We start from the raw sequence: 15,915 nt of genomic DNA on the forward strand, positions 1-15,915 counted from the left end.
GTGTATGTTTTTGTGTGTGTGTGTGTGTGTGTGTATGTGTGTGTTTTTAATCTTTATTTGTCATTGTTCAGTCTTTCAGTCATATCTAACTCTTTGAGACCCAGTAGACTGCAGCACACCAAGCTTCCCTGCCCTTCACTATCTCCCATAGTTTGCTCAAACTCATGTCCATTGAGTCAATAATGCCATCCAACCATCTCTACTCTGTCACCTTCTTCTCCTCCTGCCATTAATCTTTCCCAGAATTAAGGGTCTTTTCCAGTGAGTTGGCTCTTGGCATCAGGTGGGCAAAGTATTGGAGCTTCACCTTCAGCATTAGTCCTTCCAATGAATAGTCAAGGTTGATTTTCTTTAGGATTGACTGATTTTATCTCCTTGATGTTCAAGGGACTCTCAAAAGTCTTCACCAGCATCACAGTTAGAAAGTATCAATTCTTTGGCATGCAGCCTTCTTTATGGTCCAACCCTCACATCTGTACATGACTACTGGAAAAAACATAGCTTTGACTATGCAGACCTTTGTTGGCAAAGTGATATCTCTGCTTTTAAATATGATGCCCTAGGGACTTCCCTGGTGGCTTAGATGGTAAAGAATCCACCAGCAGTGTGGGAGACCTGGGTTTGATCCCTGGGTTGGGAAGATCCCCTGGAGGAGAGTGTGGCAACCCACTCCAGTATTCTTGCCTGGAGAATCCCAATGAACAGAGGAACCTGGTGGGCTACAGTGCATGGGGTTGCAAAGAGTAGGATATGGCTGAGTGATTAAGCACAACAGGTTTGTCATAGCTTTTCTTTCAAGGAGCAAACATCTTTTAAACAGTTGTTTTGTTATTAAGGAATCCAATTCTGTGACTGACATGAGATCCAGTTTGGGTTAACAGTGACAGTTCTGTAGGTAACTGCAGCCTACTCTGGACTTTCTGGTTCTGACCACTTTCTTCTCTCTCTGCCTTAATGAAAACTCAGTCTTAGGTGTACCCAGTCCCTGCCATTCTATTACTAGATTGCAAAGCCTTGTTTGTTTTTGGTAAGAAAAAACAAAGGTACAGAGCTATGAATAATTTTGTTACTTCAATATCATAATATATGGTACTCCTTCAATGAAGAAAAGAGCTTTTTGCATTAAATTGGCTGAAAAGGTATAAAGACATAATAGTTATAAGAAAAGACTGAAATCAGAAATATTTTAATGTAACCAATCATATATCACATGCCTTCTTTTATTCTGAAGCATCATACAAACCTTTTTTCCACTCCTTTTGGAAAAAAAAAGTAACAATAAAATTTAGAAAATAAAATACAAAATGTATATTAATTTGAAATAATTCTTACATTTTCAAGTATGTAAGTAATTTAATCATATAACTTTCAAATCTCTTTCACTGTTTTTAGTGCCCTCTTTGACTCACTAAATATTTTATATATGAAGAGATTTCCTATTGGCAATTTATATATCCCTAATTGCATCCATGAAATTAAAAGACACTTACTCCTTGGAAGAAAAGTTATGACCAACCTAGATATCATATTCAAAAGCAGAGACATTACTTTGCCAACAAAGGTCCGTCTAGTCAAGCCTATGGTTTTTCCAGTGGTCATGTATGGATGTGAGAGTTGAACAGTGAAGAAAGCTGAGCACTGAAGAATTGATGATTTTAAACTGTGGTGTTGGAGAAGACTCTTGAGAGTCCCTTGGACTGCAAGGAGATCCAACCAGTCCACCTAAAGGAGATCAGTCCTGGGTGTTCATTGGAAGGACTGATGCTGAAGCTGAAACTCCTACTTTGGGCACCTCATGCGAAGAGTTGACTCATTAGAAAAGACCCTGATGCTGGGAGGGATTGGGGGCAGGAAGAGAAGCAGACGACAGAGGATGAGATGGCTGGATGGCATCACCGACTCGATGGACATGAGTTTGAGTGAACTCAGGGAGTTGGTGATGGACAGGGAGGCCTGGCGTACTGTGATTCATGGGGTCGCAAAGAATCGGACACAACTAGTGACTGAACTGACCTGAACTGATTTGTTGAAGTGTTTTCAAAATAGGTTTACATTTCAACTTTCAAAAACATATGAAAATTTATTTCACATACTATGTAACTTAAATATATGCTAACAGATCATCCTACTACAGATATCTTCTATACATTCAAAATGCATCGAGTCAAAAACTCCTGCTTATTCTGATTAAAAATTTTGGTGATGGGGCTTCTCTGGTGGTCCAGTGGTTAAGAATCCACCTGCCAATTCAGGGGACATTGGTTTGATCTCTGGTCCAGGAGGACACCACATGCTGTGGAACAATTAAGCATGTGGGCCACAACTACTGAAACCACACACTGCAACTAATGAGTCCTGAGCACCTAGAGCCTATGCTCCACAACAGATCACCACAATCACAAGCCCACGCACCACAACATAATGGCCCCTGCTTACTGTAACAGGAGAACCTCATGTTCAGAAACAAAGACACACCACAGTCAAAATATTGAATAAATAAATAAATACATAAATAAATAAATAAGTCTTTTTAAAATAGTAAAAAAAAGAGAAAGATTGATGATAAAATCTATCACCATGATGTATCTATCAAACTGTTCTTCAGCGTTCATCATTATGTCTGTGCCACTCAGAAATGAAAATGCTCTTTTCACTGTTTCACTTTCAGTTTGCTCACATTGAATTAATAATGTTTTCTATCAAGCATAAATTTCTCCTCTTAGAGTTTTCAGAAAGTGCAAACAAAGATTGATCCTTATAAAGTAAATGCAAATGATAACTACTAGGATGAAAAGAAGCCATGTGCTAGATAGACCTATGAGATACTTCTCTTATACCATCATATTCACTTTCTTGTAGTTTTGACAAGAATATACATTTCAATGTATTCTGACCAACTGGCAATTCTTGCTGCCTCTAATGCTCTGTACCCCATACCTATAAATGAATGTCCTCTTTCATTAATATTTTTGAATCCCTGCTCCAATTGCAACTCCTCAGTCACTCAAGAGGGACTTCCTTGGTGGGCTTTAATAGTAAAGAATCTGCTTACAATGCAGGAGACCTGGGTCCAGTCCCTGGGTTGGGAAGATCCCCTGGAGAAGGAAATGGCAACCTACTTCAGTACTCTTGCCTGGAGAATTCTATGGACAGAGCAGCCTGGTAGGCTACTGTCCATGGGGTCCCAAAGACTCAGACATGACTGAAGGACTAAGACTTTCAGTCACTCAAGTCCTGTAGAGTAGACTATCAGTACTGCCTCACCTTTATGAATATAAAATGTGTTAATTGAGCTATAATCTAGAAAAAAAAACAGACCTGTATTAACATTAACATTATACCATGAAAGATGATCTCCATGACCTTCTCCACTTGGGAATAATTTGGGTTCACAGAAAACTATGAATCAATATTATGGATGAGTTTAGAACTAGAAGACATCTTTCTTTAGTATTTTCTGAGACAAGGTCATTACCAGTAGAAAGTGGAAATGATCCTAATGGAAATGACTGCGAAGAATTAAATTGGAAAGACATCATTAAAAACATCTTTCACTCAATTATAATCTCATTGACTTTGTACATGTACAAAGTTTAGGAGTTTGCATTGTTGCCATCTGAATTTTCATAAACTACCATTTTTTCAAGGAGCAAAGATCTTTTTAATTAAGGATTTTTTTTATGATTCTGTTTTCTCTCTTCTCTTAGCATATCTGTTATGCTTATTTTTATTTTTACTACTTGACCTGAATTTTGCAGTATATAATTTGTATAATCTGTGTCCACTATCAAATAAGGCTCTACCATTTCAAAGGTAGTATACCTACCTTATAACACAATGTTACCCATTCCTCTGTCCATCCCCTATAACATTGTCTGTCATTCATTTCACTTATCCATAAGCTATAACCACCCAACAAGTCATTGCTATTAATATTTTGAACAAACATTTTTATTAGATTGACTAAGAATAAGTAAAATATTTCACTTTACCTTCATTGTGTTCATTCTCTAACGCTCTTCCTTTCTTCTGTAGTTCTGTTTCTGACCTATATCATTTTCCTTCTCTGAAGAACTTCTTTTAACATTTTTTGCAAGTCAGGTGTACTGAGAGCAAAATTCCTTAGTTTTTGTTTTTCTTATGAAAAAGTCTGTATTTCTCTGTCACTTTTGAAGGACTCTTCATTTCTGTTACAGTGTTTCTTGATTTCTACCATTTTATCTAGATTATTTCAAGTCACTGTCTCTCTGCTTATATTCCCCATTTGTTTTAGCATGTTGAGTTTTTTTGTTTTTTGTTGGTTTTTTTTTTTTTTTTTTTTAACAGCACCCACAGCATCTTAACTATGGTGGTGGGTGGTTTAGTTGCTAAGTCATGTCTGACTTATGCAACCTCATGGACTGTATCCTGACAGGCTCCTCTGTCCATGAGATTTCCCAGGCAAGAATACTGGAGTGTGTTGCCATTTCCTTCCCCAGGGGATCTTCCCAACACAGGAATCAAACCCACATCTGCTGCTTTGCAGATAGTCTCCTGCATTGCAGGCAGATTCTTTACTGCTGAGCCACCCTAGTAATTTAAAATCCCTTGCCTTAGAATCACAAAATCTCTATTACATGAGTCTAATTCTGATGTTTGCTTTTTCTCTTCATACCATGTTTTACCCTGCCTTTTAGCAAACCTAATTTTGTTGAAAGCTGGACATGATCATTGTAATACAACTTAAGTGGAAAAGGCCTTTCATATATGGTTTTGTTTTTAATTAGAGAGGTATTAGTGTTAATGTTTGCTGTGGCTGAAGGTGTCAGAGGCTTCAGTCTCTAATATCCTGTTTCTCCTCGTTTTCTTTGGATTTCCCTAAAACTCCTTCTTATCTAGAGTTTGTAGCTTGCAGCTCTCTTAGTTGTAGCTCATGTTATTATTCTATAGTTCTATTGAAGTGGTGGTATGGTATTGGGGAAGAAAAACATTTTGTAAATGTATGATTAAACCTCTCTTTTTTAATGAGACAGAGTTCCTGCACTGTGACCTTCTAAAGTTTCTTAATATATAAGACAAAAAAAAAAAAAAAAAAAAAAAAAGAAAAAAAGACAGAGAGATTTAGAGCTATCTAATTGTTCTTCCCCTAGATTGGTAAAGTCTCTAGCAAAGTATTTTTCACTGAGGGCAGGCCCAACCACAGAATGCTCTGGATATATCTCAAACTAACTACTATTTCCATAGTCATATTTCAGAATGGCTGTCTTCCTCTTCTTCTATCTAAACCATATGGATAAGTTTTCCAAAATATTTGCCATGAGAACCTGGTGGTCCTCCTGAAAGCAAAATTCACCAACATGTGAATATGCCTCCAAGTCTGGGGCTCTAAATTTTACCTATCAAGCAAATTTACACTGAGCTTCCAGAAACTCATCAATTACTGTTTTACTGTGTCTATGGGTAGCCTCTTCTTCTGGTAAATTGTGATTCTGTGTATTTACTTGAGTTTCCGGTGTTTGCAATAATGGTTGGCCCTGTGACCTCAATTCTGTAGTTCATTTGAGAAGAGTTGCTGATTTTACATTCAATTTTTTTTTGTTTGTTTGTTTTTTCTCTTCTTATTTTTGAGTGAGAATGACAACTTTCAAGCACCTTATAAGTTAAAATGGAAATTGGCCAACTACTTTAGTTTAGTCTTTAAATTATCTCAAATATTAGTGTTTGCCTTATTAGATATATATTTGTTTTTTTTTTTTGTACCATCAAACAGAAGAAAAAAAAATAACCCAATTCCCTCCTTTATCCTAAACACTCTGTTTCCTTACTATGAAAATCTAAAATCATGTACATTTTAATGCTGAGGCAGCAGCATGAAAAGGGGGTAATGGGCAACTCTTTATCACTTCTTAAAAATATGAACTAGCAGATGGCATTTCCTCTTCTGTGCATGTCATCATTTAGCAGAAAACAATTAAAAGCAAATGAATCTTAAACAAAGAGTTGGCATGCTCATTTCTGCAGTAGTTATTTTTATAAGAATCAGAGCTTGTTGTAACATATTTAGAATATAATTTAATGTTCAATTGGCATCTTAGTTAAATCTGGTCTATTCACTTTTACAAAATTATGAAAACCTCATATTGATCTTCAGTAGGTTTAGACATAACCAATGAATAAAACATAACCTTTGGGTTTAATACATACAGATTGAAATACATGGTTTTTAAAATGTCTCGGGCCAAGAGGTATACAGTGAAGCTAATGAAAGTGAACCATTAGGGTACATCTTTCAAAGGCCCTCCTCAGTTCTAGGAGGAAACAATCATTTGTTCATATAGTCAAATGCTTTTGTAGAATTTATGATAAAATATATTTTAACCACATTAAAACTGCTAGCATTTATTTCACTTTTATTTCCTCTCTTCCACTCTCTTCTTATTTCATGTCGAGTAGTAGTGAAGTTGCAACAGGCATTTTGTAGATATGGCTAAGGGTAATTGAGTTGGGAATACCTTTCATATTGGGTTCAGAAAGATCTAGTTATGTGGTTTGAACTCTGAGACATATCTAGGTAATTGCTAGCCATCTTATTGTAATAAGAACCTTGAGAAATATTCCTATCATGACAAAAATGTTCTGAGCAGAGTTGATACATATCCTAACACCCAGGGCTGCAAAACATGTGTGAAGTAGAAGAAAAATAAGATGAACAATAGAGACAGAAACAAGTCTGCAGAAGATTTTCTAATCATCAGATTTATAAAATTAAAGTGTATTAAATTGTCAATAAATGTAGAAAAAGATTTTTCCCCTGAAAGGAATGTACTTGGAATTTTAGCATGATGTTATCCTAAATTTAGTAGCATAAAACAACAGACATTTATTAATCTTACATAAACTGTGAGGAATTAGTGGCCCAGGAATAGTTTAGCTGTATAATCTAGCCTTGTTTCTAATGTAAGACCTGACTGGGTCTGCAGGCCCCTCTTCGAAACGGTTTGGTTGCATGGATGTTGGCAGGAGGCTTTGGATGCTCATTACATAGTCCTCTTGATGGGGCTTCCTGAATGTCCTTATAACCCATCAGCTGGTGTACTTCAGAGGAAGTGATCTGAGAGAGCAAGGTGGAAGTCACAGTACCTTTTATAAAACCTTGTCCCCAAAGTTTCACAATGCTACTTTTGCTATATTTTCTGCATTAGAAGTAAGTCACTGAATCTGGCCCACACTCAATAAAAAGAGAAATTGGCATCATATCTTGAGTGGGAAGACTATCAAAGGATTTATAAACAAATTTCAAAACTTCCACAGTTGGTATTAAAGCTTTCTTTTTGATGATTATTATGTTAGTTTTCTAGGGCTTACCAGGTGGCACTAGTGGTAAAGAACCCACCTGCCAATGGAGGAGACATAAGAAATGTGGAATCAGTCCCTAGGTCAAGAAGAACCCTGGGGGAGGGCATGACAACCCACTCCAGTATTCTTGCCTGGAGAATCCTGTGGACAGAGGAGTTTGGTGGGCTACAGTCCTTTGGTGGGTCACAAAGAGTTGAACACAACTTGAAGTAACTTAGCACACACACATATTAATTTCTTAGGGTTCTCATAACAAATTACCACAAACTGGATAGCATAAAACAATGGAAATTTATTTTCTCATAGTTCTGTAGGCTAGACGTCCAAAATCCATGTTTTGGTGGTTCCATGAACTGTCTGAAAGCTCCAGGAAAGAATTCTTCTTTGACTCTTCGTAGTTTCCATTGGCATTTCTTGACTTCAGTTGCATCATTCCAGTCTCTACCTCTGTTTCACAAGAACTTCTTCCCTCTGAATCTGTCCCCTCTATGAGTCTGTATCCAATTCTCCTTCTCATTTCTCTGATAAAGGTATTAGGCACTGGTTTGAGGGCCCACCCTAACCCAATATGACCTCATCCTGATTACATCTGCAAAGACACTATTTTCAAATGAAGTCATATTCACAAGTATTGGGGATTAGGATTTCAGCATATTTGCTGGGGGTGGGGAATATAATTTAACCTAATGCAGATGTCATGCATATGCTTAAGAATATTTATTAGAATTCCTTTTTGTAGAATTCAAACCTTTAGTTAATAGAGAGTATGTGCCTGACACTGAGTTCATATAAAAAAGAAAATTGATAGCCATTTCCAAATTTAACAGAAATTCTACAAATTAAAAAATAAAGTGGTATGAAGTTGAAAGCAGCTTTTCCAAATTGTAAACAATAGAAAAAAATTTGATCAATTCCAAATAAAGGTTATTTTTATTTTTATATAAAATAAAATATTAAAATCATTAAATAGTAACAAAAAGCATGCAGCCAAAAATATAGGGAAAATAGATTTTAGGATTATCTGCTGCTGTTGTTAAGGTGCTTCAGTCGTGTCCAACTCTGTGCGACCCCATAGACAGCAGCCCACCAGGCTCCCCCGTCCCTAGGATTCTCCAGGCAAAAACAATGGAGTGGGTTGCCATTTCCTTTTCCAATGCAAGAAAGTGAAAAGTGAATGTGAAGTCTCTCAATCATGTCCAACTCTTAGCGACCCCATGGACTGCAGCCTACCAGGCTCCTCCATCCATGGGATTTTCCAGGCAAGGGTGGAATGGGTTGCCACTGCCTTCTCCGTTAGGATTATCAGGAAGAGAATTAATACACAATTTATATGTTTGGAAACTCCAGTACTTTGGCCACCTCATGCGAAGAGTTGACTCATTGGAAAAGACTCTCATGCTGGGAGGGACTGGGGGCAGGAGGAGAAGGGGACGACCGAGGATGAGATGGCTGGATGGCATCACCGACTCGATGGACCTGAGTTTGAGTGAACTCCGGGAGATGGTGATGGACAGGGAGGCCAGGCGTGCTGAAATTCATGGGGTCGCAAAGAGCCGGACACGACTGAATGGCTGCACTGAACTGAACTGAAATGAACTGAACCGAACTGAAACTATTTTTGGTCTTGTGATGTAGTACTTGCTTTATAATTTATAATACATTATTCACATTTTATTACTAAATTAATATGCACTTTTGAGTCTAATTTTGTTGTTTATTTTCTGAAGAAAGATCTCTCAGATTATATAAACTCAGTTTCTTAAATTTGAGGACTCGTTTGGGCAATTTAAGAGATTAATTTTGTAGAAAGTTTTGAAGTAAGGATTTCAAAATAATAGGATTTTAAATATACTTTGGCCTTCAAACATTGTTAAAATCAGGTGAATGTGTTCATGAATTGATAGTATAGTACTCTGCATTACTGTTAGGAAGTTTCAGGGAATTACCTAATAAAAGTGAATTAGAGTGTAAGAAATCTAGAGAATTTACCTAGTTTTTTCCCATTGTTGAATGCCAAGAACTTGGTTAAGTTTTTTCTTCACAGAAACATTTAACAAGCTAACTAGTAAGTAATTATAAAATCCTCATAAATGCTAACTCTTAAAGGTGACTTTTTAAAAAATAACACTGTCTTGAGAATGCAATTTTTCAAGGGAGTACCTGTTTGGGATGGCTTAGTGAATAATTTTACACAAATCATTGATAGGTATTAATGAACAATGCATAAAAAACAGAGGAAAACAATAGAAGACTACAGATCTCTTCAGGAAAATTGGAAATATCAAGGGAACATTTCACCTAAAGATTGGCACAATAAAGGGCAGAAACAATAGAGAACTGGTAGACACAGAAGAGATAAACAAGAGATGAAAGAATACACAGAAGAATTGTACAAAAAAGATCTTAATGAACTGGATAAATATGGTGGTGTGGTAAGTCACTCAGAGCCAGACATTCTGGAGTGTTAAGCCTAATGAGCTTTAGCTAAGTCAAGTGCTGCTGTCAATAAAGCTAGTGGGTGCAAGGAAATTCTAGTAGATCTATTCAAATCCCTAAAGGATGATGCTGTCAAAGTGTCACACTCAATATGTCAGCAAATCTGGACAACCCAAAAGTGGCCACAGACAAGGAAAGGTCAATCCTTATCCCAGTTCCTAAGAAGGGTAGTACTAGAGAATGTTCTGACCACTGGACAATTGCACTCATCTCTAGTAAGGTCATGCTTAAAATATTGCATGCTAGGTTCAGCATTACAACTTCCAGATATCCAAGCTAGGTTTAGAAAAGGCAGAGGAACCAGAGATCAAATTGCCAACATTTGCTGAATCATAGAGAAAGCAACGGAATTCCAGAAAATCATCTACCTCTGTTTCATGGTCTACACAAAAGCCTTTGACTGTGTGGACTATAAAAAACTGTGAAAAACTCTTAAAGAGATGGGAATACCAGACCTGTCTCCTGAGAAACCTGTATGCAGGTCAAGAAGCAACCGTTAGAACCCTGTATGGAATAGCTAACTTGTTCAAGATTGAGAAAGGAGCATGACAGGGCTGTCTGTTGTCAACCTTTTATTCAGAACCTATTTGCTGAGCACATCATGAGACATGTCCGGCTGGGTGAGTTACAAGCTGTAATCAAGATAGGCGGGAAAAACATAAACAATCTCAGATATACAGATGACACTACTCTAATGGCAGAAAGTGAAGAGTAATCAAAGAGCCTCTTGATGAGGGTGAAGGAGGAGAGTGAAAGAGCCAGCTTAAAACTAAATATTAAAACAACAACAACAACTAAGATCATGGCATCTGCCCCCATTACTTAATGCAAATAGAGGGGGAAAAGGTGGAAGTAGTGACAGCTTTCCTTTTCTTGGGCTTTAAAATCACTGTGGATAGTGACTGCAGCCATGAAATGAGAAGATGATTGCTTCTTAGCAGGAAAGCTATGACAAACCTAGACCGTGTGTTGAAAAGCAGAGACATCACTCTGCCAACAAAGGTCCATATAGTCAAGGCTATAGTCTTCTCAGTAGTCATGTACGGTTGTGAAAGCTGGCGTGTAAAAAAGGCAGAGAACCAAGGAATTAATACCTTCCAACTGTGGTGCTGGAGAAGACTCCTAAGAGTCCCTTGAAACTGCAGGGAGATCAAACCAGTCAATCTTAAGGGAAATCAATTCTGAATACTCACTGGATGGACTGATGCTGAAACTCCAGTATTTTGGTCACCTGATGGGATGAGCTGACTCATTGGAAAAGTCCCTGATTCTGGGAAAGATTTAGGGTAGAAGGAGAAGAGGATGTCAGAGGATGAGATGGCTGGATGGCATCACTGATGCAATGGACATGAATATGGACAATTTTCAAAAGATGGAGGGGTAGGGAGTCCTGGCATGTTGCAGTCCATGTGACCGCAAAGAGTCAGATAGGACTGGGCAACTGAACAACAACATAAGAATTTAAATAGGAGATTGCAAGAATTTTTTTTTCAAGTAAATGTGACTATCTGTGATCAGACTTAGGCTTCTGATGTTGTATTGTAATGTATAATCCTAGATAGTTTATCTATCAACTGACTTTTCTATTGATTTGTCATAGATCAATAGATACTGTAACTATACAGTCTATAATATACCAAGTATCTATTATCTATCCATTGATTGGTAAATCAGTAAATATTATCCATAGATCTATCTAGTATTTTAATGTGTGTATGCATGTATATATTCACTGATACACTATTTATATTATATAAATACATACTATTATATAATTATATATAATTTGGCTTTTTAAATTTTTCTTAAACTGTACTTGAGGAGCAATATTTGTCACCTCAAACTGTCTATTTAGTATGAGGATTAATAATTAAAAAAATAAAAGTCAGGAAGTCTTTATTTTTAGTCCCTCTTAGATGCCTAAAGAATTTAGCTAAATGGCTGTAAGATAGAATAGAGCTGTATGCAGAGTTGTCTACAAAGAATATGAGCTAAGTGTGGTGGGAGAAACTTGCCCAAGCCTAGAGATGCAGAGTCTAATATGCTTTCATTGTTTCTGCAAGTCCCAGCAAACATTTGTTTACCAAATATGTGCTTTTCCATCTCCATGAATGAACTGCCTTCTTCTCCTTTGAAGTCCCAAACCACTACCCCTAACTTCCTCCTTTGTCATTAGCTGAAGATGACATTGAAGGTGAGAGTTTCAAATATTTTGAGGAGTTACTCTGGTTTTATATATCTCTATCATGTGTACATATTATTAAACTTTGTTTGATTTTCTCCTGTTGATCTGTCTCATGTTAATTTAATTCTTAGACCAGACTGAAGAACCTAGAAGGGGAGATGAACATATCCTCCTCTCTGATCACAAAATGTGGGTATACTGCTGGGAGCCAGCATGGGAGATCCCACCCATGGCAAAGGTCATGTGGAAAAGAACTGTTAAGCAAGGCTTCAGGACTTGAGGGGCTCCCTAGACTGCTCGAGCATCTACCCCAAAACCAGCATCTGTCTGTCTTACTATTTTGTGCCTTTCACCAACTCTCCTGACATTAACAGGGGGCTATCCCCGACCACCTTTCTCAGGAGAAAATAAACTTAGGGCTCTAGCTAATACGTCTCCTGGACATGAGAGGAACATTTCAAATCAAACCTCCTCTGTTAGCATTCTAGCTTGCTTTGCAGGTTTATCCAGATTCTTACAGATACCCATATGATTGTTCACAGCCTCCCAACTGTGAGAAGCATGGGAAGCCTAAAACATAGAGCCTTTCAAAGAGTTAAAAGTTATTAGAGTAGTGCTGGTGTAGGATTTCATTATTGGGCCAATGCTTGTTGCTAAGTTCCCATATCTCTTATCCACTGTGCACCTGGGAGTGCATTAGTTAACATAGTTGGAATGTAAGAAAAACAAGTGTAGCCTTGAAATTAAACACATCAGACTTTTGAGCTAATTGGTTCTTTCTTTGCTGTAACTCACTGCACCTTTGCTCCGTGAGAAATGTAACTGTTTAACACTTTCTGAGGCTGACATAGATTAGAAATATAAAGAAAAAACAGTTTGAGGGAAAATAAGTTTTCTGGTTGAGCAGTCTTTATCAAAAGAGGGTCACAAAATTTTCACAGGCCTCCAAGGCCAGAAGAAAATGTACACAATATTGTTTATGGGAAAGGTATGCAGAAAAAATCCTGGTTTTGATAATGACAAAACAGATGTAATGTTTGGGCTGACTCTGTATGACTTTGCATCTTTCGTTTCCCTCTATGTACAAGTTAAGGTAAAAAGTCCCTTTAAAAAAATTAAATAATGGGCCTCGCTCATCAAAGAAGCTTGGCCACCCCGTGTTTTCCTTTTTTTCTCTTTTTCTTTCTTTCTTTCTCTCTCTTATTCTCTTTTTCAGGCTGATCCCTTGGAACACAGAGGTTCTCTGCGTTCACTTTCCTGCCTGAGCTTCTAAGACTTTATAAGTTTTCTGTGTAAACCAAGGAATATCAGCCTCTTTCTCTCCTCTATTTTCTTATCTACAACATTCTTTCCTTATCTCTCTCTAAATCATCCACTGGTGCTGTTTCTCTTTTGAGTTCCCCTGGATCCTCCCCAGCAGTGTGCTGTTGTACCAGTATGATTAAATGTATCTAAAAAATTTAAAGAATTATTTAGATTATTTTGTGAAAGTTGTGCTTAGGTTTATTCCATCTAAAACCTATTGTAAGCATCATGAATAATAGGAATGTAGAACCTGAACAAAACTAGCAGAGCTAACCCAAAGAGTTAGTTGGGCAAGAGAAATGTTTTGCTAATGCTCGTATTGTATAAAAATAAAATACCCTCAACTCTTACATTCATGATCCTCACTAACACTTCCACCTTCAACCCAAACAAAATGTGTATATTTTCTCTATGTTTTTATTTCTCTTGGAATGGAAACAGAAATAACCACTTTACAGGAGTGTTAGAGAGGCCAAGAGTGAGAAACTTGGGATCAAGATTGCAGAAGTATCTGGGGTTCACCTTTCCCCACTAGTACATCAAGAATACATCTACAAGTGGTATAACTTCCACAGAGCACCTACTGAACACTAGCAGAGGAACTCAGACACCTAAAAGGACAAGAAAAGATCCCAGTGTAATCAGATAGTACAAAGAGGAGAAAGGAAAGAAGAAGAAAAGAAGAAAAAGGATGGATGCCACACCCAGAAGGGAGACTGAAGAAGAAGAGAGCTTTCCACACCTGGAGAGGCCCCTGTCACTCATGGTTGAGATATGCTTAAATAGAAGGAAGGTTTGAAGCCTAGTGGAAGAAAGTACAGAGGCCAGTCTTTGGCAGTCAGGACACAGAAAGACTTACATGGGTGGTCTGTGCCACAGACCTGGGTGTCCCAGCCCGAGACAAGTGTCCACCAATGCTAACAGGGGTTGGGTGCTGAAGTGTAGGTTTACGAGAGAAGACCCAGGGAAATGACTTCTGTTGGCTGTGTAGAGATAGCCTTGGAATGATAATGGGAATGAGGAGCTCAACTGTTCAGGGACAACCTGAGGGGACAAATGTGAGGAACTCTTCAGCCAGAAATGCTCCTGGAGGAAGCATGGTCTGCCTTGGAAGCAAGATATCACTGTTGAGTGATGCAAAAGGGGAGGGACTGCCACTGTAAACTCTGTTCCCACAAGCCATCCTCTGCCTCCATGGGCACTGGGAAGGACTTGCACCAGAATGAGTGCACCCCAATCTGTCACCAGCTTCTGCTGGCCCCTGCCTCCATGGACACTAGACAGGGATCCTGTTGGAGTAAATGCATGTGCCCCAGTTGTGACCACCTTATTACTCTCCCAAATGAGTAAGCACACAAGTCCCAGTTTGTAGCTGACTCCCTTCCCACCTAAGCAAGCAAGTGTGCTGCAGTTAACTGCTGTCTTTGCCCCCTTTTACCCAGGCAAGGAAGCTAAGCTGAGCCCCAGGGACTGTGCAACTAAGGAAAAGGAGCTGAAATCTCTCTGTGCAGCTCCACAAACCAACAGATTAAACTCATACAATTGATTTGGTAAACCCAGCATCTGCAAAATATCTGAATGGACAATGAGTACTCCCACAACTGAGACCAGTCTAGCTTTAGCAGCTGTGGACTTTGAAGCACATACACGTGGGAGTTGGGCCTGGTCAGAGTCTGAGCTGAGCTGCTTCAAAAGTGCCCACAGTAGGGCCAGAGACCTACTTAAAGTTCTTGGTTGGCCACTTGTAGGGGCAGGGAGTTGGCTGTGGCTCATTGTGGAGACAAGCACACTGATTGAGCAGAAGTCCCAGGTAAATATTTTTTCTTAAGTTTCTAAATTGTTGCTTTTTTTATTTTGTTTCATCTTTTAAAAATTAATATATTTTTACTTTTCTATTTTAATTTTTGTTTTTTATCTTTTTGTAAGAATTTATTGGCTTATATACTTTATTTTTGTGTGTGTGTGCCTTGGCTATTTTTTTAATATAATTTTTTTTTAGTTTAACTGGAGATTAATTACTTTAAAATATTGTATTGGTTTTGCCATACATCAACATGAATCCACCACAGGTATACACGTGTTCATCCTGAACCCCTCACCCTCCTCCTTCCCCATACCATGCCTCTGGGTCGTCTCAGTGCACAAGCCCCAAGCATCCAGTATCATGCATTGAACCTGGACTGGCTATTCATTTCATATATGATATTATACATGTTTCTATGCCATTCTCCCAAATCATCCCACCCTCGCCCTCTCCCACAGAGTCTAAACGTAAGACCAGAAACTATAAAACCCCTAGAGGAGAACATAGGCAAAACACTGTCCGACATACATCACAGCAGGATTCTCTATGATCCACCTCCCAGAATACTGGAAATAAAAGCACAAATAAACAAATGGGACCTAATTAAACTTAAAAGCTTCTGCACAAGAAAGGAAACTATAAGAAAGGTGAAAAGACAGCCTTCAGAATGGGAAAAAATAATAGCAAATGAAACAACTGACAAACAACTAATCTCAAAAATATACAAGCAACTCCTGCAGCTCAATTCCAGAAAAATAAATGACCCAATCAGTAAATGGGCCAAAGAACT

The sequence above is a fragment of the Capra hircus genome, chromosome 11 (genome assembly GCF_001704415.2).
Source record: "Capra hircus breed San Clemente chromosome 11, ASM170441v1, whole genome shotgun sequence".
Classification (NCBI taxonomy): domain Eukaryota; kingdom Metazoa; phylum Chordata; class Mammalia; order Artiodactyla; family Bovidae; genus Capra; species Capra hircus.